The sequence below is a fragment of the Saccopteryx leptura genome, chromosome 4 (assembly GCF_036850995.1).
Source record: "Saccopteryx leptura isolate mSacLep1 chromosome 4, mSacLep1_pri_phased_curated, whole genome shotgun sequence".
Taxonomy (NCBI): Eukaryota; Metazoa; Chordata; class Mammalia; order Chiroptera; family Emballonuridae; genus Saccopteryx; species Saccopteryx leptura.
Genome location: NC_089506.1, coordinates 220,068,963 through 220,092,029, shown reverse-complemented (window position 1 = coordinate 220,092,029; position 23,067 = coordinate 220,068,963). Strand labels below are relative to the sequence as shown.

Genomic DNA, 23,067 nt, shown 5'->3' with positions numbered 1-23,067 from the left:
TACATAGGGGGAATTTTCTTTTTAAACCACCCACAATAAACAAAAATGAAAACTCACTCACTCTGCTGTTGTTTCAAAATTTCAATGTTAGTTTTTGCACCCCCCCCCCCCGCCCCAATCCTGTTTGTAAGGAACTAAAACATTACATCTGGTGAACAGCAAAGATTTCACTACACCTCAAATACAGAACACCTATGAAGCAGAGCAATGTTGGGCTTTTTAAACAGAAGCAGATGAAAAAAAAAAAAGGTGGACTCCTTCAGTTCCTCACTAGTCTTAGAAAAACTTTCCAGAATACTGCTTCACACTATAAAAAAGAAAACATACCTTGCATTAGAATCCTTCAACATCTGCATACTGCTTCATACCGTTCTGTAGCAAATACTATGCATTCTGTATCTGGTCCTGTGTTCCTGTAATGGTAATGACCCAATCTACAGACCCTTCTAAAGGCTCACCAATTTTGAGAGAAGCTCCGGACTCATGATGACAAATTTGTTTAATCCTTTGCCCACCTTTTCCAATAATAGATCCAGCCAAATCTTTGGGAATAGTTACTTGTGTAGTAATAATAGGTCCACCAAGATCACCATATGAGCCATGACCCCCTGCGTAGGAATCATCATATCCAGAGCCATCCTGTGGTTCATAAACCATCTGCCATTCTGAAGGGCTCCGTGTATCTATTGCAGAATCCCAAGTTTCATCAGCACTGAAACCAACCATGCCATCCTCACGGTCTCCAGGTCTTCCTCTTCTGTCATAGGCCATTAGATCTCCTCCTCTAGGTGGTGGTGGTGGAGGAAGAGGAAGGTTTCTAGCTCGGCTACCACCCCGGCCACCTCGTCCAGGAGGAGGGGGAGGAGGAGGTCCTCGCCGAGGGCTCATATCATCATAATTTCTTCTAGAAGGAGGCATCGGACGCCCACCCCGACCTGGAGGCATTCTGTCGAAACCACCTCTTCCTCGCAGGGGGAAATCCTATGGGACGTCCGCGGCGGTCATCAAACATCATTGTAAAGCCACCATCATCATAAGTTTCGTCATAAAAATTGGGATCATAAGGCTGTGCACGCCCTTTGGTGGGAGACTCTGATATAAGTTCAAGGATGAACTTTATGCATTCTACAACCCTATCAGGTTTTCCTCCGATTAGAACGACTCTGTCAGTGGAATGAGGACAGCATTCCTGGAAAAGCTTGATTGTTGTCTGAGTATCCTCTCGAAGCTCTTTAATTTTTAGCACCTTTTGACCCCAATAATTCCTCCTGCCAGACTCTGATGGATCAACAGTCTCAATTCGCAGTCAAAGTCACTTCCTTTATAGTGTTGGCAATTTAAGCACTCCGCAGCAGCAGATTCGAGCGGGAGCTGGCTGGTTGCAGCGGGCGATGGCAACATGGCAACTGCAGGCCCTCTTCCAAGGTCGGGACGATTTTCTTCAGAATTTCTCCCATTGTTTCCGTATCAGCACTGAGACTCAATATGCGCTTGGTGGCCGCTGCAGTCTGGGACTGAAACACTGGCATTGGGTCGTCAAACTTTTTATAAAAACCGCCCATTTTTGCAGTGCTGGTAGACCTGGTCCCTACCGCCCACTAGTGGGCTTTCCAGCTTTCATGGTGGGCCAATCGCAGCGCTGTTTGGTTGCACGGTAGGGACCAGGTTGACCAGCACTGCAAAAGTGGGCGGTTTTTATAAAAAGTTTGACGACAGCTGCTTGAAGTTTTGCCTCCTTTCCCAATCACGGCCCCAGCATTCTCGCTCTGAAGCAGAACGCGTCATTCAACCATCTCATCCGTGGTTCTCGGTCTTTTAAAGGCTTGTTCGTCTCCCATATCTTCTGCAGGGCGCTCACCAAATCCGCCATTGGTTTCAGTGTTGGGGAAGGTTTCTTCTGGCTGTTCAGTTTCCATTTTCTTGGATTTCTTATACGCACACACCAATCCGTTATTCTATGTCCTGGCAGAGCAGCACTGAAGTGTCCTGGGCAGGACCGATTGGCCGCCTAGTGCTGCAGGCAGGTGTCGCGGGAGGCCGCCGTCCTATCCCTTCTTCTTCTTCTTCTTCTTAAGTCTTTTCCTCCTCAGGTCTGCCCTGAATTCACAACTTAAGTTTATTGTTAGTTAACGTGACGTGGTTGGAGGAGACCCTCCGCAGGAGATGACACCCGGGATTGACCCTTGAGGGTGATCAGAGGCTCCTCCCCCCGCCCCCTGTCCCCGCCCCCTGTCCTTGGGTTGTATGCTCTGGCCACGGTCCCCCCGTGGGGGCTGTCTCCCAGGAGGCCGCCTTGAGAGAGCCATGTGTGGGGAGTCCATCTGGCCTGAACACGTGACTGAACCCGGTTAAGGCCTCTGTATAAACTTTTTAGAATCTAGGGAGCAGGGCGGAGACTTAGAAGTCCTCCCAGTCACCCAAGACAAGCCTCGTGAGTCCCCTGGCTTGTTAGACCTGCCGCCGACCAATCTGGAGTGGACTGCCTCTTCCTTTAGTCTCTCCTTCCCTCCGTGTGTGTGTGCGCGCGCGCCCGCGCGCGCGCGTGCGTGTGAGCATGTATAGCAGGTTTCCAACCCACAGCCATATGTAATCTATCCAGACCCCCTTTTTTTTAAAGTTTATTTCCTAATGTTTCTCTTCTTTAACAGGATGGATTCAATACATCACTTTGCCCTTGAAGAATTTTGTGTCTTCTTTCTCCCATCCTAGCTGTGTTTTCTGTACACCACCCTTCCTTGCTCTCTGCCTCCCCCCCCCACCCCGCCTCCAGTCTTCTGACTATTGTCGCATTGACTGGGTTTCTTTGGCTCATTTTCCCCTCCATATTGGGTTTGGGAAGTTATAGATCCTATTCTATTCTTCAGTGGTTGCCCTAACATTTGAACGCATTAAAAAATCATTACTAAATTAGAGCACAAATATGGGGAAAAAAGCTAAGCAATTCAGAAAGGCATGCTATGAAGAGATTTCCATTCCCGACTGCCCCTCTCCTGGGCCCCTCCCCCAGAGTAACCCACTTCTCAATCATTTCTTTTTAAATAATTTAGCTGTGACTTCCATAATTTAAAATATACTTCTTTAAAATTTTAAGTTAATGTAAATAATTTAATTATTTAGTACATAATATATTGTAGAGAAATAGATTATGGAATTGATACTCAAACATAAATTAATTTAAGTAAATCTTTTTATACTTTTATGTTTTAACTTATTCTAGGTAGACAGTATTTATCTACGCTCCATTCTGAAGGTAAGGAATGGTCTTTACTTGAAACCCAATCCCAATTTTTTTTTCTCTCTTTTTTTTTTTCTTTTTTTAATTTTTAAGCTGGAAACGGGGAGAGACAGTCAGACAGACTTCCTCATGCGCCCGACCGGGATCCATCCACCCGGCATGCCCACCAGGGGCGATGCTCTGCCCACCAGGGGGGGTGCTCTGCCCACCAGGGGGGGTGCTCTGCCCCTCCGGGGCGTCGCTCTGCCGAGACCAGAGCCACTCTAGCGCCTGAGGCAGAGGCCACAGAGCCATTCCCAGCGCCCGGGCCATCATTGCTCCAATGGAGCCTCGGCTGCGGGAGGGGAAGAGAGAGACAGAGAGGAAGGAGGGGGGGGTGGAGAAACAAATGGGCGCTTCTCCTGTGTGCCCTGGCCAGGAATCGAACCCGGGTCCCCCACATGCCAGGCCGACGCTCTACCGCTGAGCCAACCAGCCAGGGCCCCAATCCCAAATTTAACGAGCTACTGGACTAGTCGTAGTTCTTCTAGCAATTTATTTCTTCAAAGTAAATCGGATCTTTAACTCCTCACTTTTTTTTTGTTATCTTTAGACAATATCAGAGATGCGGAAAATCAGTATTCCTCCATTTTTACTCCCTTCTGCCTCTCACCTTCTGTGCATTGCGAGGTTTATACCATTTTGCTAACAGGCTTAGGAGAGAAATTGAAAACGAATCAACACCACTCACAGTATTATGATACTATGAATATCTCTCGCCGCAGAGCCCAGCCGTGTGACCGGACTTGTGAGGAAGGAGACATAGTCAGTCAGACGCCGTTGAACCCTGCGCTTGAGGTTCGTGTTTCAGGGCTCGGAAGGGAAAGAACGGATTCTCTTTCCTTAGACTCTACCATTGTTCAGAGTCTCTTCCCACTTCCGTTGGCTGTGTAACTGGGCCCTAACTTGATTATACAGCTTTTTTTTTTTTTTGCATGTGCTGGAATTTCTAATTGCCTTTCCTTTATTTTTACCTCCATAACCCAAGGAACAAAGCCGGTCTCCCTGATTTCCCTCAGATCCCCTGGGCTGTCTCCTCCACTCTCCTGCGGAGTGGGATCTTTCTATATTAAAGGACGCTGACCGGGAGCCCTCTGCCTGCCTGGGTGTGAACTTGTTTCCGGGGCCTGCTGCACACCTATCTGGGCCCTCCCTCTCCGGGGTTCCCAGGTGAGTGCCATTGTGACTTAGATCCCGTGTTTTCCTCTTAATACTAGTATTATTGTTAGGAATATCACCATCGTTATTAGAGTAAAGGCATGAGAGGTCAATTTTCTGAATCCTTGAATGTCTGAAAAAAATCACTTTATTATATTTTATATAGAGTTTGGCTATTCATAGATTGTATTTTTTCCCACCTTGGAGGACATTTTTCCCTATTTTGTATTTCTTTTATTATTTGACTCCCTCCCTTCTGTCTGCTCCCTTTTCCTGGAGCTCGTGATAGACAAATGTACTCTGAACTTTGTTCACCTTAATCTTTTTTTTTATGTGTGTGTGACAGAGAGAGAGAGAGAGAGAGAGAGAGAGAGAGAGAGAGAGATAGCAAGGGAGAGAGATGAGAAGCATCAATTCTTCATTATAGCTCCTTAGTTGTTCATTGATTGCTTTCTCATATGTGCCTTGATGGGTGTGTGTGTGGCTACAGCAGAGTGAGTGACCCCTAGCTCAAGCCAGCAACCTTGGACTCAAGCCAGCGACCTTGGGTTTTAAGCCAGTGACCTTGGGCTCAAGCCAGCAACCATGGGATCATAGCCATGATCCCATGCTCAAACCAGCGACCCTGTGCTCAAGCTGGTGAGCCCGCGCTCAAGCCAGCAAGCTCGGGGCTTTGAACCTGGGTCCTTTTCATCTTAGTCTGATGCTTTACCCACTGTGCCACCACCTAGTCAGGCATGTTTACCTCAGCCTTTCTGTCCTTGTATGATTCCTTCTGGGAGACTCTCAGATTGACGGTTCAGATCACAAATTCAGACTCCGACTCCATGATGTCATGCTGTCCATGTGCTGTCTTTAACGACAGTGAACATGGTTGTTAGAATTTATGAGCCATTAACTTATTTACTTTTCTTAACATGATTTAAAAAAATTTTTATTTTTCAATGATAGTTTACATTCAACGTTGTTTTGTATTCGCTGCAGCCGTGCAGCAGAGTGGTGAGACAGTCGTGGACTTTATAAAGTGAGCCCTGAGATTCCCAGTGCCTTCCCAGCACCGTCCACAGTCATCGCAGCATTGCTGACCATGTTCCCTGTGCTGCCCATACTTCCCCGGGACTGTTCTGTAACTACCAATTTATATTCCTCAATCCCCTCGCCTCTCTCCCCTCCGGCAACCATCGATCTGTCCTCTGCTTCGATGAGTCTGTCTCTATTCTGTTTATCTTGTTCTTTATTTTTATTTTTTTTGTATTTTTTTTTCTGAAGCTGGAAACGGGGAGGCAGTCAGACAGACTCCCGCATGTGCCTGACCGGGATCCACCTGGCACACCCACCAGGGGGCGATGCTCTGCCCATCCGGGGCGACGCTCTGTTGCGATCAGAGCCACTGTAGCGCCTGAGGCAGAGGCCATGGAACCATCCCCAGTGCCCGGGCCAACTTTGCTCCAATGGAGCCTTGGCTGCAGGAGGGGAAGAGAGAGACAGAGAGGAAGGAGAGGGGGAAGGGTGGAGAAGCAGATGGGTGCTTCTCCTGTGTGCCCTGGCTGGGAATCGAACCCGGGACTTCCGCACACCAGGCCGACGCTCTACCACTGAGCCAACCGGCCAGGGCCTATCTTGTTCTTTAGATCCAATGTATTAATATAAGTGACATCCTATGGTACTTGTCTGTTACTTAGCATAATACCCTCCAGACCCATCCATGCTGCTGCAAATGGTAAGATTTCATTCTTTTTTATGGCCAAATAATATTCCACTGTGTAAAGGTACCACCACTTTTTTTTTATCCATTTGTCTACTAACGGGCACTTGGATTACTTCCATATCCCGGCTATTGTCAGTAATGCTGCAGTGAACGCAGGCAGGTACAGGTCCTTTTTGAATTAACATCGGATAAATAGCCAGAAGTGGAATCCCTGGGCCACAAGGCGGTTCCATTTCAATTTTTTGAGGAGCCACGATACTGTTTTCCACAGTGGCTGCCCCAGTTTGCATCCCCACCAGCACCGCACAAACATTTCTGTTTCTCCACATCCCTGTCAACACCTGTTTGTTGATTTATTGATGACGGCCATTTTGACAGGTGTGAGGTGATACCTCACTGTGGTTTTAATTTGCATTTCTCTGATAATTAGTGATGTTGAGCATCTTTTCGTATGTCTGCTAGCCATCTGTATGTCCTCTTTGGAGAATTAATATCATTGGGCTTCTTGACACTGACTGTCAGGAGGTAAGAAGCAATGTCCACCAGGTGCTGAGGGAAAATTATGTGGAATGTGGTCTTCTAGCCCTGGTCTAATCTATGGCAAAAAAACCCAACAACCCTGTTCAGGTCCTCTGCACACTTTTTCATTGGGTTGTTTGTATTTCTGGTGTTGAGTTGTATGAGTTCTTGATACATTTTTTATATTAACCCCTGACTGGATGTATTATTGCTGAATATAGTCTCTCATTCAGTAGGTGGTCTTTTTCTTTTGTCGATGGTTTACTTTGCTGTGAAAAAATTTGTAGTTTGATACAGTTTCATTTGTTTATTTTCCTTTTGTTTCCCTTGCTTGATGTGAGTGATAGATCAGAAAAAAAAATACTGCTAAGAGAAATGCCAGAGAGTGTATTAATGACTTTTTAATGTGTGTGATTTCTTATTGAACATTTCTGAAATGACTGATTATAGAATTTTAACATGTTTGTTTTGATTCCTCAACTCCCTGTCATTTTTTAGGGGTTAATTTCCTTTTTCATGGCACTGTTTCTCCGCCCCCCCCCATAGGTTGGACTAAGACAAGAAGTCTGATGATATTTTGATTATTTTTTCCTCTATGGGTAACTGGTTTTATATTTTAAAAAAATTTCTTGGAATTTCTTGGCTATATATATATATATATATATATTTTACCAATTGAAAGACAAACACACTTTTAGTAATTATTTAATATTTGGGAAATAACATTATTAAAAACTAGGTGACAATTTGAGTAAACTAAGAAACTTATATGTGAGGAAATAGAAAAATGGAAAAGAAAGACTTTAAAATAAGCCTGACTTATATTTTAAGAATTATTAGATAGGAAATAACATTCGAAAAACATTTTACAGGTTGATGCGAAGAAGAACCACTAAAGATCTTAAAATGAGCGTGCAGATATAAAACAACTTGAGATAAAGTAAATCATCGGAAATACAGCATTGAACATAAAATCTGTGATGGTTGGTCCCAGCATGCAGCATAAAAAGACAACAAAAAAAGAGGAAAAATAAATTATGAGAGAAGTTAAGAAATGTGGAGGATACATCTAGAAGCCCCTGGAAGACAACTTAATCAGTGTATTCAAATCTTTGCGGGGAACATAATTTTGAAGCGAGAATTTTACATTCAGCTAAACCAGCATTCAAAGATGAGCCCCTCTAAATCCCATTCTCCGTCACAGGGACTCAAGGCTCTCTGGATAAGTAGCTGTTTCCAAGGTCACGGCAGGAAAACACGAGGTAAGCCCGAGTGTCCTGCACCAGGAAGCAGGGCAGGACTCAGGCGATGGGGGCCTGGGAGAAGGACTTGGGGGCCAGCTGTCAGCCCCAACAACCCCACCATCCCACCCCCGGGCCCATCTGGGGCAGCTCAAACAACAAAGGAAGTGACAGTAATGGATGATGATCTATAGAATAAAATAAAGAATCCACGAGTCCATATAGATCTCAGTAAATATATGGATGAATAGCTGAACGGGGGGAGGGAAACCCTTTGCCTACCGTACAAATCCAGCTGATAAATGCGGAGTGGAGGCAGTGAGGGAAGTAGAACATCACCTGGCTGTGACCCCGGCAATACCTGTTTCAGGTAAGACTCATCAACGGACGCTACAACCAGGAAGTGGAAGTATGATGAGAAACAGGCCATTTACGTAATCTCGGAGTATCTCCCAAAGTGAAATGTATTGTTTCCCCAAAGGAAAAATAGTGATCTTACAGTGGAGAAACCTGGCACGCATCACCTTAGCCCAGGGATGTTACGTCTGTTCTCTTCACCTCTTTTCCTTGAGCACCAAGAATAATGTATAGCACAGAGTAGGTGTCAATAAACAGTCTTTGGCTGAAGAGCCATATTCATGTTTATAAGTCTATCTTAGAAGCTCAGCTTCACTCATTGTTTCATTTATAAACTCTATATCAGGGGTCGAGAACCTATGGCTCGTGAGCCAGATGCGGCTCTTTTGACGGCTGCATCTGGCTCTCAGACAAATCTGTAATAGAAAAAAATGATATTGTTAAAAATATAAAACATTCTCATGTATTACAATCCATTCATTTCCTACTGCTCATGTTCATGGTTGCGGGTGGCTGGAGCCAATCACAGCTGTCCTCCTGGACAACACCAAATTTTTACTGGATAATGCGTAACGTACACGGGTCGTTGTAAGGCTCTCATGGAATTATATTTTAAAATATGTGGTGTTCATGGCTCTCTTAGCCAAAAAGGTTCCTGACCCCTGCTCTATATCCTTACTTATAGTTTATCTGCGTGAGCTGTCGTGGGCTAAGACGATTGAATGAACGTTTACTGCTGTTGTGTGACTGTGTAACTCTCGTGATTGCTGCTGTTTTTGTGGTAAACATTCTGAGGGCATGATATCTGGTATACAGACGTTTTATGATGCCTAGATCTGCGTGTAGGTTGTGCCTTTGTCATCATGAGAACAATCATTTTCTATTTGCTTAGTTTAGTATCTTTTTTATTTTTATTTACTTATTTATTTTTTATTAAGTGAGAGGAAGGGAGGCAGAGACAGACTTCTGCGTGCGCCCCTACTGGGATCCACCCAGCAGGCCCCTTATGAAATGATGTTCTGCCCATCTTGGGCATTGCTCTGTTGCTCAGCAAACAAGCTATTTTAAGTGCCTGAGGTGGAGGCTATGGGGCCATCCTCAATGCCTGGGGCCAACTCCACTCCAACTGAGCCATGGTTGTGAGAGGAGGAGAGAGAGAGAGAGAGAGAGAGAGAGAGAGAGAGAGAAGCTAGAGAAGGAGGGGTGGAGAAGCAGATGGGCGCTTCCGTGTGCCCTGACTGGGAATTGAACCTGGGACATCCACATGCCGAGCCGACACTGCCACTGAGCCAACCGGCCAGGGCTCTTTTCTTAGTTTAATACTTCCTTTTTTTGGTTAAATCTAACCTCACAATTATAATGTGGTTCATGCTTTCTGTTTTGGTTTGTGTGTGTGTGTGTGTGTGTGTGTTTGTGTGTGTGTGTATATATATATATATATTGTACTTTAATTCATCGCCTGTTCACTTGTTTTCAGACAGTAAGTTTTCCTAAGCCTCTGCCCGCTTTGACTCTGTTTTCCTCGGCATTCAAGGGGGGCGTGGCTCTCTGGATGGCCCCTCAGAGTGGTCTCCTCTTTACTTCTCCATCTGTCCCCTGTCAGCTCCCCTTGTGAAGTGCCGCCCAGTGTCTCGGTTAGCTCATCACTCTCTGCACTGTGCATAATGCACAAGCGCTCCCGGTGCATGTCGGGAAGAGCCTTTTACTGCACTTGTCAGATTCCAGTTTAACCATTTCTTTCACAGAGATGTTTCGTCCTCTGTCGTTTGCACGTCTTGGGGCCGAGGATGCTACTTAGGGCAGTCCGTACGGTGGCCCTCTCCCTGCGGGTCACGTCAGTTCTCACTTTGTGATACACTTGAAAGCAGGACTGGGTGTGTCTTCGCCTCCGCTGCGTCGGGACACCAGCCCACTAAGCAAGAGCAAGCCATGCAGAGCCTGCCGAAGAGCTTGTGTGGACAGGACGCAGAGCTCCTGACGCTCCACCGGGCGCGCGGCTTCAAACAGAGCTGCCTGGAAGGTGTCTCCGAGCCTGCTTCCCCTTGGCCGGAGCCCCCAGAGCGGCCGGCTCAGCACCCCTCTTTCCTCCTCTTCCCCGAGAACGGCCCTCTCGTTTCCTCTTTCAGGTCGGAAAACTTAGACCCCTCCTGGCGTTCGTATCCAAACGTGCGAACCACCGCCGTCCGTCCGTCCGTCCTGCCCTCATGTGCGCCAGGGACCGGTGGAGACGGACCAAGCTTTCGCTGTTAGCAAACAGAAAACGTCTTTCGGTGAACGCGGTCTTCAGAGTGGGCGTCACACACATGATTATTTTTTCTTTAGAGGGGTCACGTTTGTCCCTTTGGTGGCTTGTCACAGTGTACGGTGCTTCCAAAGCGAGGTTGCATTTCCTGGTTCGTGGAACCTCACAGAACCCCCTCAGAGAAATGGGAAATTAATCTTCTCCCCCCTACCCCCCCCTGCACCCCCATCTCCTGGTCATTGAGGGAGGGAGGTGGCGGTCCTGATACTTGGGACCTTACTTCTTGAGGCGGGGCTGTGGCTGCTAATTCAGAAGCTAACAGCAGGGGGCAGCCTGAGCCCAGCAATGAATGGCACTGCTCCCTGGCAGGCGCCATCCGGGCGCTGAGAACGGGTGGGTGGCCAGGGACTAGGATAAAATGCGGGTAGATTCCACTCACACTGGAGTCTGGGCGTGCAGCTCAGGATGCTATCTGTTCTTGCTCTCCCTCTTTCTTCAAAATTATTGTTTTGAAAGAAACACACACACATACTCTGTTAAACAAAAATGAGACCTGTCTACAAAAGACTCCTTACAATGGCCCACGAAGCCCTCCACAGCCTGCCCCCGGCCCCCCCCCCCGCCCCCCGCACCGGATCTCCGTGACCTTGAACCCTGCCTGCCCTCTCCCCGAGCTCCAGTCCACCCGTGGGAGCCCACCTTCGCCCTTGCTGTTCCGCCTGGACATCAAAGAGGCTCCTCCCCGCCCCTCGGTCCTCACTTAGTGTCCCGCCCCTCTCAGCACACACCCTGGGCGCAGGGAAACGGTGCCTGGAACATACATAGCCTTATGCGTTACTCCTCTTCTCCAGAGCACTTAGCACTCTTGCTCAGACAATGTATCCTCCTGGGCCACTTAGGAATTTTCCTCTGTCTCTTATCCCTGGAATGCCAGCTTGGTGACCGCAGGAACACGTTCATTTCCCTTTGCTCCCCTCCCTTTGTTGTATCATCGCTGCCTAGAGCAGTCCTGTCTCATACTCATACCAGTAGGGGCTTAATACATATGTGTGAAGCGAAGCTACATTGTAGCTAAGCTTCTGAAAGATGCTGGCCCTTATGGGGATGTGATGAAATGAATTGGCTGTCTTTTTTTTAAGCTGATTTATCATGGGGACCCTGGGATTCGGCTGGGCTCAGTGGGCTGGCTCTTCTGGTGTGGGCCAGGTGTGGCAGGTCTCGGCTGAGCTCACTGAGGTGACCGTCCACTCTCTCCACTCAGGTCCAATGAGGCACCTTAATGTCCCTCTGCATGGCCTCTCGCCCTCTCTCAGGCTGGCTGGGGCTCATGCCCAGAGTGGTCTCGATCTTCCAGGCACAGGACGGGTTAATTCCCAAAGCACAGGGGCTACTGAAACCGCCGTGCGCATCACATCTGCCGCCAGTCCTGTGGCCTGAGCAAATCACACGTTCATGCTGGAGGAACCGCGAAGTCACAGTGAAAGGGGCAATCAGAAATAAATGTAATAAATAAAAACTATATGGCAAACATAAGCGTGCACGCGCGCGCACACACAGACACACACGGAAAGGGGAGGAGAAGATTTGGGTCATTTCTAATCTGCCACAATACTTATGACCCAATCCCCCTTTCAAAGGGTAAAATCTCACCAGTAGCAGGTGCCAATTTCTTCAGCAGGTGTTATGAACTGTGTACCTATTTTAAAAAGCCCCAAACATCACCAATCAGACAGTTGAAAAGTAGTGTCTTTTTTTTTTTTTGTAAGACGTCCCTGGTACGAGGTAATGCGGTCTCTCAGCTGGATCTCAGTGCCAGCTCACTGTGGCCAGGGGACCCGCCTGTCCTGGACTCTGGGCTGGCCCAGTGACTTGATTGGGCTCGTGAGGTGTTAGCAGAGGTTTTTGCAAGTGTCTGCATTTGCTGTCTCTTGTGCCTCTGTCATCACCAGGAGGACCTGCCAGGCTAACGTGCGGCAGAGGGAGAGGCGGCCGGAGCTGACCGCGTCGGTCACCCGGCAGAGGCTGGTCCAGATGGGCTGGTTGTCCGTCAATCCTCCGCTGACCTCGGGTGCATGTGCTAGTTGTTTATCTCACTGGTCTCCCCAGAGGACCTGTCAGGTCAGAGCAGAGAACTAGGGTGGGCCCATGACCCTCAGCGACAGAAGCCCACTTAGTCCCCAGGGTCTCCAGGCCCTGGGGAGGCCCCGTAGCTGTGCCTGGACCTGTGGGTGTGGCACTCAGTGGGTGCGTGCTCTTACAGAACTGGCCAGCCCCTCCTGGTCTCCGGAGAGCCCTGCGGCGTGGCGGCTGTTTGGCTAGACAAACCTGCAGGATCGTCAACAAGCTGGCCAGAGCCAGGGCCTGGCACCTGGTGGCGAGGGTGGCGGAGGGCAGGAAAGGAAGCCAGCCACTGCTGCTGCCCGGAACCTGCCCGAGATGATGGGTAGGAGGCCGGGCCGGCTCGGAGGGATGGAGATGCTTCCTTCCAGGGGCAGGTCTTTCCTCCCTGCTCGTGGAAACGGGGTCAAACAACCCGTGTTGCATTTCTCTTTCTTCTCTTGCTCTCTTTTTTTCTGCTGAGAAATGGCCCCTGCTCCCAGGACGGGACATACCGAGGAAAATCGCATCCGAGCCACAGACGTCCTCCGGAAAACTTTCCCATTGAGTTTTAATCTCTGTACGGGACAGTGACCTCTCCCAGCATCTGACGAAAGCAATGGATCCCATTCTCTGGGGAAAACACTCAGGAAAACACATTTGCCTTTATAATGTCAGAGGGTGGCTTGTGTCTCTGAAACCCACTCATGGCCGCTAGACGAGAGGGGGAGGGAGAGACGAGGATGGGGGGGGGAAGGGGGAGATGGCTGGAAGGACAAGGAGGAAGACGGGAGTGGGGTGGGGAGGGGGCAGGGGGCGGGGGCGGGGGGGGGGAAGGCGCCCGGCAGGAATGGAGAGTGTTTGGAAACAGGTTGAGGCGTTGGGACCAAAGATTGCTCTGGCCTTGAATACACCCCCTCTTCGCTCTGAGCTAGTTAGTTCCAGAGCCTATACTTCTAAGAATCAATTCTCTTGGTCAATGATATTGTCCTTTATGTGTTGTTCTGCAAAGTGGCCTTTTTTTTTTCCAGCCAGCTCTGTGCGTCTGAGATCTGTTCACGATCATAGATATTGACCTGTTTATTCATTTAAACTGCCAGGGAGTATTCCATAGCATGGATATGCCATGTTTTATTTATCCATTCCGTGATAATAGACCGTTAAGCAGTTCCCCTTCTCCCTGTGACCAGCAGGAAACACATCTCTCCTGGTGCACAGGGACAGAGCTTCTCTGTGCACCACACTTGGACGTGAACTTGCTGGATAACGGGGCGTGAGCGTTTCTAAGATTTCTTTTTCTTTTTTTTTTTTTTTTTGTATTTTTCTGAAACTGGAAACGGGGAGAGACAGTCAGACAGACTCCCGCATGCGCCCGACCGGGATCCACCCGGCACGCCCACCAGGGGCGACGCTCCGCCCACCAGGGGGCGATGCTCTGTCCCTCCGGGGCGTCGCTCTGTCGCGACCAAAGCCACTCTAGCACCTGGGACAGAGGCCAAGGAGCCATCCCCAGCGCCCGGGCCATCTTTGCTCCAATGGAGCCTCGGCTGCGGGAGGGGAAGAGAGAGACAGAGAGGAAGGAGGGGGGGAAGGGTGGAGAAGCAGATGGGCGCTTCTCCTGTGTGCCCTGGCCGGGAATCGAACCCGGGACTTCTGCACGCCAGGCCGACGCTCTACCACTGAGCCAACCAGCCAGGGCCCGTTTCTAGGATTTCTAAATGCCGCCGCCAGGCTCTGTGGACTCGCTGCTCTGCATGTGCAACGTAGATGCTGTCTCCCACCAGCCACGTCTGTGGTGTCCCCATAACCTATCCATCCTTTCCCATGCTTATTCCTTCCTTCCTTCCTTCCTTCCTTCCTTCCTTCCTTCCTTCCTTCCTTCCTTCCTCCCTCCCTCCCTCCCTCCCTCCCTCCCTCCCTCCCTCCCTCCCTCCCTTCCTTCCTTCCTTCCTTCCTTCCTTCCTTCCTTCCTTATGAAAGGGACAGATAGGGACAGACAGACAGGAAGGGAGAGAGATGAGAAGCGTCAGTTCTTCGTTGCGGCACCTTAGTTGTTCATTGACTGGTTTCTCTTATGTGCCTTGACTGGGGAACAGGGCCTCCAGCTGAGCTAGTGACCTTGGGCTTCAAGCCAGCGACCACGGGGTCATGTTTATGATCCCACGCTCAAGCCAGTGACCCCACGCTCAAACTGGTGACCCCACGCTCAAGACAGAGACCCCGGGGTTTCGAACCTGGGTCCTCCTCGTCAGAGGCTGATGCTCTGTCCACTGCGCTACCGCCTGGTTAGGCGCTCATGCTTATTGTCTGACTTTCACAAGTTTACCACTGATTTGATGGGTGTTAAATGATATGATGCTAATTTGCATTTTATTTGCATCTTTTTGCTTTGGGGGCCGTGTGCCTCCTCTGTGAATGACCTGCTCAGAGCCTTTGCCCTGTGTCTTCCTTAGTGACTTGGAGGTGAAAAGTCGCTCTAGGTCTTGTTTTGGAGTTTTTTTTTTTTAATTTGGCGTGGCCCCTACCTCCTCAAAATCTGGCTAAACAGAAGGGGTGTGTGTGTGTGTGTGTGTGTGTGAATGCAGGGCGTCCGTCTGAGTCCTGGCTCTGATGCTAACTGGCTGTGTGAATTTGGGGAATCTTTTTAAACCTCTCTAAGCCTCAGTTTCCTTACTTGTAGAATGGAGGTGGCCACCTCTATGTCCCAGAGGCAAGGTGAGAGGCCCAGGTGCCCTGGTATCATGCAGAATCAGTGGTGAGTTGAGTTGAAGAGCCCGGATGATGCCGTCTCCACGCCCAGAGGCCTTCCCCGTGGCTCTGAACCGGCCCATGGCACAGCCTCCACGGGGCAATTCAGATGCCACCATGGCACGCAGCCCTCAGGTAGAGCGGTCCTGCTGTCTGCCAGGTGGTCCTAGAGCCGACATGCGGCTCTGGAGTCTCTCTCTGCTCTAGGGGCTGCTCTAGGGACAGCTCCCACCCTGCCTGCCACTTCCAGGGAAGCCATACTCGGCCACTGTTCATCTCCACGTCAGAACAGTGGCCCTGGATGACAACACCCGCTCTTGACACCTTCCTCGAATGCCTGCCGGAGGAGAAGCCCGTTTGTTTTTTTTTGTATTTTTCTGCAGCTGGAAACGGGGAGAGACAGTCAGACAGACTCCCGCATGCGCCCGACCGGGATCCACCCGGCACGCCCACCAGGGGCGACGCTCTGCCCACCAGAGGGTGATGCTCTGCCCCTCCGGGGCGTTGCTCTGTTGCGACCAGAGCCACTCTAGCGCCTGGGGCAGAGGCCAAGGAGCCATCCCCAGCGCCCGGGCCATCTTTGCTCCAATGGAGCCTTGGCTGCGGGAGGGGAAGAGAGAGACAGAGAGGAAGGAGGGGGAGGGTGGAGAAGCAAATGGGCGCTTCTCCTGTGTGCCCTGGCCGGGAATCAAACCCGGGTCCCCCGCACGCCAGGCCGACGCTCTACCGCTGAGCCAACCGGCCAGGGCGAAGCCTGTTTGTTTCGAGTTAATCGCAATGACCCCCCCCCCCTCCAAAACAAGAGCTAACTTTTTTGAAGGCTAACTGTCCATGCTGTGGGTCAGCTGGCTCTTTCTTTTCCTCCCCAGACATGCTCTGTCTTCATCCATCCACTGGCCTTCTCAAAGGCCCACTCAGAGCAGTAGTACTACTGTATTATTACTCTGTCGCTCAACTTCGGCTCAGCATAAATTACATTTTGAAGTGTTCTCATTTACATAGGGCGCCCCGAAGCTAAGCCGGTCCACAGTGAAGAGGGCAGTTGTTGTGACGGGCATGTCACTGAGGCAAACCCCTTGCCGGAAATAGGAAAGGCGCAGGGCAGCGGGTTCTAAGGAGAGGCGAAAGTAAGATACAAATGGTTCAGGCGTGACAAGGACACAGACGGGGAGAACTGATGATCTATTTCAGCAGAAAGATATCTACCAAGAAGGAAACCTTCCGTAAAGGGGTGCCCAGCCCCCGGGGTGGGGGTGGGGCCTTAGGAAAGCTGGACCTCTGTTTTAGGAAAGAGAGAGAGAGAGCAACCAACTCTGTTGACAGGTCCTAAGTTAGGAAACAAGTTGAATAAAGAATTCATTGAAAAGCGCTATTTCAACCCCAGGCTCTCAAGCTGGCCTCAGGGGAGCAGGATGTAGGAAGGTTTTCGAACATCTTGCTGGTTGATATCCGATGTTAAACTCTGAAGACGACATCTCTGAGATTCACGTTAGGCATCATGACCCGGACCGAGTCCGGAGTCCCCTGTCTGCCCCGAACGAATCCATCCGGACCCATCGTGTCCTCCTTGGCTGCCGCTGCGCACTCTCTCCTGGCTGAGTCCTGTTGGCTTTGCGCTTGAATAACCTCCCGGGTCTGCCTCTCACTCACTCCCCCTCCCCAGCTTTAGCGCTCTGGTCAAGACGGCGGCCCCGCGGCCCCTGGGGGCCCCGCGGCTTCATGCAGGGGGTTCATGCCTTCCGTTCCCCTTCCCTCGGTGTCCTGGCCACCTGCTAGGAGTTCACCTCTCCCGTCTTAGACCCCCCCCCACCCGCGAACCGTGCTGCCCCGATGGGAACGGCTGCTCCAGCTCTTGCTTTACTGACCCAGCCCCGATACCGGGCCCTGGGCTGGTGCCTGAGCGGGGCCCCGCCCCGGTCCTCCCTTCCTCCCGCCCCAGTCCTCCCTTCCTCCCACCCCGGTCCTTCCTCCCGCCCCGGTCCTCCCTTCCTCCCGCCCCGGTCCTCCCTTCCTCCCGCCCCGGTCCTTCCTTCCTCCTCCCGCCCCGGTCCTCCCTTCCTCCCCCCCCCGGTCCTTCCTTCCTCCCGCCCCGGTCCTCCCTTCCTCCTCCCGCCCCGGTCCTTCCTTCCTTCCTCCCGCCCCGGTCCTCCCTTCCTCCCGCCCCGGTCCTCCCTTCCTCCTCCCGCCCCGGTCCTCCCTTCCTCCCGCCCCGGTCCTCCCTTCCTCCTCCCGCCCCGGTCCTTCCTTCCTCCTCCCGCCCCGGTCCTTCCTTCCTCCCGCCCCGGTCCTTCCTTCCTCCTCCCGCCCCGGTCCTCCCTTCCTCCCAGCCCCGGTCCTCCCTTCCTCCTCCCGCCCCGGTCCTCCCTTCCTCCCGCCCCGGTCCTCCCTTCCTCCTCCCGCCCCGGTCCTCCCTTCCTCCCGCCCCGGTCCTCCCTTCCTCCTCCCGCCCCGGTCCTCCCTTCCTCCCGCCCCGGTCCTCCCTTCCTCCCGCCCCGGTCCTCCCTTCCTCCTCCCGCCCCGGTCCTCCCTTCCTCCCGCCCCGGTCCTCCCTTCCTCCTCCCGCCCCGGTCCTCCCTTCCTCCCGCCCCGGTCCTCCCTTCCTCCCGCCCCGGTCCTCCCTTCCTCCCGCCCCAGTCCTCCCTTCATCCCGCCCCAGTCCTCCCTTCATCCCGCCCTGGTCCTTCCTTCCTCCTCCCGCCCCGGTCCTTCCGCCCCGGTCCTCCCTTCCTCCCGCCCCGGTCCTCCCTTCCTCCCGCCCCAGTCCTCCCTTCCTCCCACCCCGGTCCTTCCTCCCGCCCCGGTCCTCCCTTCCTCCCGCCCCGGTCCTCCCTTCCTCCCGCCCCGGTCCTTCCTTCCTCCTCCCGCCCCCGTCCTCCCTTCCTCCCGCCCCGGTCCTTCCTTCCTCCCGCCCCGGTCCTCCCTTCCTCCTCCCGCCCCGGTCCTTCCTTCCTTCCTCCCGCCCCGGTCCTCCCTTCCTCCCGCCCCGGTCCTCCCTTCCTCCTCCCGCCCCGGTCCTCCCTTCCTCCCGCCCCGGTCCTCCCTTCCTCCCGCCCCGGTCCTCCCTTCCTCCTCCCGCCCCGGTCCTTCCTTCCTCCTCCCGCCCCGGTCCTTCCTTCCTCCCGCCCCGGTCCTTCCTTCCTCCTCCCGCCCCGGTCCTTCCTTCCTCCCGCCCCGGTCCTTCCTTCCTCCTCCCGCCCCTGTCCTCCCTTCCTCCCGCCCCGGTCCTCCCTTCCTCCTCCCGCCCCGGTCCTCCCTTCCTCCCGCCCCGGTCCTCCCTTCCTCCCGCCCCGGTCCTTCCTTCCTCCTCCCGCCCCGGTCCTCCCTTCCTCCCGCCCCGGTCCTCCCTTCCTCCCGCCCCGGTCCTTCCTTCCTCCCGCCCCGGTCCTTCCGCCCCGGTCCTCCCTTCCTCCCGCCCCGGTCCTCCCTTCCTCCCGCCCCAGTCCTCCCTTCATCCCGCCCCGGTCCTCCCTTCCTCCCGCCCCAGTCCTCCCTTCATCCCGCCCCAGTCCTCCCTTCATCCCGCCCTGGTCCTTCCTTCCTCCTCCCGCCCCGGTCCTTCCGCCCCGGTCCTCCCTTCCTCCCGCCCCGGTCCTCCCTTCCTCCCGCCCCAGTCCTTCCTTCCTCCCGCCCCGGTCCTCCCTTCCTCCCGCCCCGGTCCTCCCTTCCTCCCGCCCCGGTCCTTCCTCCCGCCCCGGTCCTCCCTTCCTCCCGCCCCGGTCCTCCCTTCCTCCTGCCCCGGTCCTCCCTTCCTCCTCCTGCCCCGGTCCTCCCTTCCTCCCGCCCCGGTCCTCCCTTCCTCCCGCCCCGGTCCTTCCTCCCGCCCCGGTCCTCCCTTCCTCCCGCCCCGGTCCTCCCTTCCTCCCGCCCCGGTCCTTCCTTCCTCCTCCCGCCCCGGTCCTCCCTTCCTCCCGCCCCGGTCCTCCCTTCCTCCCGCCCCGGTCCTTCCTCCCGCCCCGGTCCTCCCTTCCTCCCGCCCCGGTCCTCCCTTCCTCCTGCCCCGGTCCTCCCTTCCTCCTCCCGCCCCGGTCCTCCCTTCCTCCCGCCCCGGTCCTCCCTTCCTCCTCCCGCCCCGGTCCTCCCTTCCTCCTCCCGCCCCGGTCCTCCCTTCCTCCCGCCCCGGTCCTCCCTTCCTCCTCCCGCCCCGGTCCTCCCTTCCTCCTCCCGCCCCGGTCCTCCCTTCCTCCCGCCCCGGTCCTCCCTTCCTCCTCCCGCCCCGGTCCTCCCTTCCTCCCGCCCCGGTCCTTCCGCCCCGGTCCTCCCTTCCTCCCGCCCCGGTCCTCCCTTCCTCCCGCCCCAGTCCTCCCTTCATCCCGCCCCGGTCCTTCCTTCCTCCTCCCGCCCCGGTCCTCCCTTCCTCCCGCCCCGGTCCTTCCTTCCTCCCGCCCCGGTCCTCCCTTCCTCCTGCCCCGGTCCTCCCTTCCTCCCTTCCCGGTCCTTCCTTCCTCCTCCCGCCCCGGTCCTCCCTTCCTCCCGCCCCGGTCCTCCCGCCCCGGTCCTTCCTTCCTCCTCCCGCCCCGGTCCTTCCTTCCTCCTCCCGCCCCGGTCCTCCCTTCCTCCCGCCCCGGTCCTTCCTTCCTCCTCCCGCCCCGGTCCTCCCTTCCTCCTGCCCCGGTCCTCCCTTCCTCCCGCCCCGGTCCTTCCGCCCCGGTCCTCCCTTCCTCCCGCCCCGGTCCTCCCTTCCTCCCGACCCGGTCCTCCCTTCCTCCTCCCGCCCCGGTCCTCCCTTCCTCCTCCCGCCCCGGTCCTCCCTTCCTCCCGCCCCGGTCCTCCCTTCATCCCGCCCCGGTCCTTCCTTCCTCCTCCCGCCCCGGTCCTCCCTTCCTCCCGCCCTGGTCCTCCCTTCCTCCCGCCCCGGTCCTTCCGCCCCGGTCCTCCCTTCCTCCCGCCCCGGTCCTCCCTTCCTCCCGACCCGGTCCTCCCTTCCTCCCGCCCGGTCCTTCCTTCCTCCTCCCGCCCTGGTCCTCCCTTCCTCCCGCCCCGGTCCTTCCGCCCCGGTCCTCCCTTCCTCCCGCCCCGGTCCTCCCTTCCTCCTGCCCCGGTCCTCCCTTCCTCCCGCCCCGGTCCTTCCGCCCCGGTCCTCCCTTCCTCCCGCCCCAGTCCTCCCTTCCTCCCGACCCGGTCCTCCCTTCCTCCCGCCCCGGTCCTTCCTTCCTCCTCCCGCCCTGGTCCTCCCTTCCTCCCGCCCCGGTCCTTCCGCCCCGGTCCTCCCTTCCTCCCGCCCCGGTCCTTCCTTCCTCCCGCCCCGGGCTCGGACCTGGCCCGTCCCCTCATTCAAGTCTCCCCGACTGTAGTGCAATCATTTCTCTTCTCTTAGAAGGATTGTCCCCTGGTGGGCCGCTCCCGTGAGGAAAGTCCACAGGGAGGGGCAAGAGAGGGGGCACACTCCAGGTAGAAGCACCCCCCTCCCACCCCGAACTGCAGAATTGTGCTTTCTTTCTTGTACTCCCTTCAATCTCAAGAACTGCTGGAGCGAACGCCCTTTCCACCCTTCTCAGTCCTCCTGCCCAGGAACGGCAGAGGTCAGAGGGACCAGGGAGGGCCGCCTGGGATGTCCAGCTTGTTGGGTGCCAGAGCACAAGGTGGGGGGAACAGAGAGGTCTGAGCTAAACACATTTATTCATAGGTGGGAGCGTGTCCTCAGGTAACATTCCTCCTCTCCACACCCAATGCACCGTCTCCCTTGACTGCGCCGGCTCAGAGAAACCCCCACCGCCCGGCTCACTAGGGTCACACACAGACTCGGTCAGCCCTCAGAGACCCCCCCCGCCCGGCTCACTAGGGTCACACACAGACTCGGTCAGCCCTCAGAGACCCCCACCGCCCGGCTCACTAGGGTCACACACAGACTCGGTCAGCCCTCAGAGAGACCCCCCCCCGCCCGGCTCACTAGGGTCACACACAGACTCGGTCAGCCCTCAGAGACCCCCACCGCCCGGCTCACTAGGGTCACACACAGACTCGGTCAGCCCTCAGAGAGACCCCCACCACCCGGCTCACTAGGGTCACACACAGACTCGGTCAGCCCTCAGAGAGACCCCCACCGCCCGGCTCACTAGGGTCACACACAGACTCGGTCAGCCCTCAGAGAGACCCCCCCCGCCCGGCTCACTAGGGTCACACACAGACTCGGTCAGCCCTCAGAGAGACCCCCACCGCCCGGCTCACTAGGGTCACACACAGACTCAGTCAGCCCTCAGAGAGACCCCCCCCGCCCGGCTCACTAGGGTCACACACAGACTCGGTCAGCCCTCAGAGAGACCCCCACCGCCCGGCTCACTAGGGTCACACACAGACTCGGTCAGCCCTCAGAGAGACCCCCACCACCCGGCTCACTAGGGTCACACACAGACTCGGTCAGCCCTCAGAGAGACCCCCCCGCCCGGCTCACTAGGGTCACACACAGACTCGGTCAGCCCTCAGAGAGACCCCCCCCGCCCGGCTCACTAGGGTCACACACAGACTCGGTCAGCCCTCAGAGAGACCCCCTGCCCGGCTCACTAGGGTCACACACAGACTCGGTCAGCCCTCAGAGAGACCCCCACCGCCCGGCTCACTAGGGTCACACACAGACTCGGTCAGCCCTCAGAGAGACCCCCACCGCCCGGCTCACTAGGGTCACACACAGACTCGGTCAGCCCTCAGAGAGACCCCCCGCCCGGCTCACTAGGGTCACACACAGACTCGGTCAGCCCTCAGAGAGACCCCCCCGCCCGGCTCACTAGGGTCACACACAGACTCGGTCAGCCCTCAGAGAGACCCCCCCCCCCGCCCGGCTCACTAGGGTCACACACAGACTCGGTCAGCCCTCAGAGAGACCCCCCCCGCCCGGCTCACTAGGGTCACACACAGACTCGGTCAGCCCTCAGAGAGACCCCCACCGCCCGGCTCACTAGGGTCACACACAGACTCAGTCAGCCCTCAGAGAGACCCCCCCCGCCCGGCTCACTAGGGTCACACACAGACTCGGTCAGCCCTCAGAGAGACCCCCACCGCCCCCCTACCCCCGAGGCGGAGAATCTCCGAAGGCGGGTTTTCCAGCCTCATTCCCTGAGACACCTGCTGTTTTCCTGCTGCCCAGACTCTATTCCTCTTTCCAGTACCGGATGTCATCTTTTCCTTTGGAGAGTCACCCCTTTTCACACGCTAAGCCCCACCCCACTTGAAGCAGCACAAGGTCGAGGTGTGGCCAGGAGGGGGTCCCATGTCCCATTGCCGCCGGCCGCCGCCTTGGTTTAATGACGGCACGTGGCCCAAGCGTATCCAGTCAGTCGGAATGGCTCCTTGTGTGGGGAGTTTTTGGAAGAGAGCATCCTCTCCCTGTTAGGGTGGCTGGGAGGACGGAACCGGAAGCGGATGGCTGCCGCCTTGCTTCCGCAGAGGGTCACCCGGCCCGACAGAGCGGCCAGCGTGCAGGAAGGCAGCCCGGAGAAGACAGAGCCGGACCCGGTGGCCCTCAGCTGAGCCCCCGGGTCCAGCCGTGCCTGACGCTGTAGCTGCTCCCCACTCACTTGACGGGGAGCGAGTCGAGAGCACTCCCTCCCTTTAAAAAAACGTTAGCTCATGAGTTCGTTCTTATTAGTCTTCTTCTTCCTCTACTTAAGCCGGGGTGAGCGGGGCTCAGCGCGTCTCTGACGTCCTGACAGGAGGCTGTCTCCACTCCCCCGAGCAGCCTGTCCTGACTTGCTTCATCGATCGGTGGAAGGGCTCATTCTGCTTCCCGATT

General features: G+C 55.0%; 1 pseudogene; it reads right to left on the bottom strand.

Moving 5' to 3' along the window:
* Nucleotides 1–318: 318 nt before the first annotated feature.
* On the bottom strand, nt 319–1,529 carry LOC136404359 (heterogeneous nuclear ribonucleoprotein K-like; annotated as a pseudogene).
* Nucleotides 1,530–23,067: the final 21,538 nt, after the last annotated feature.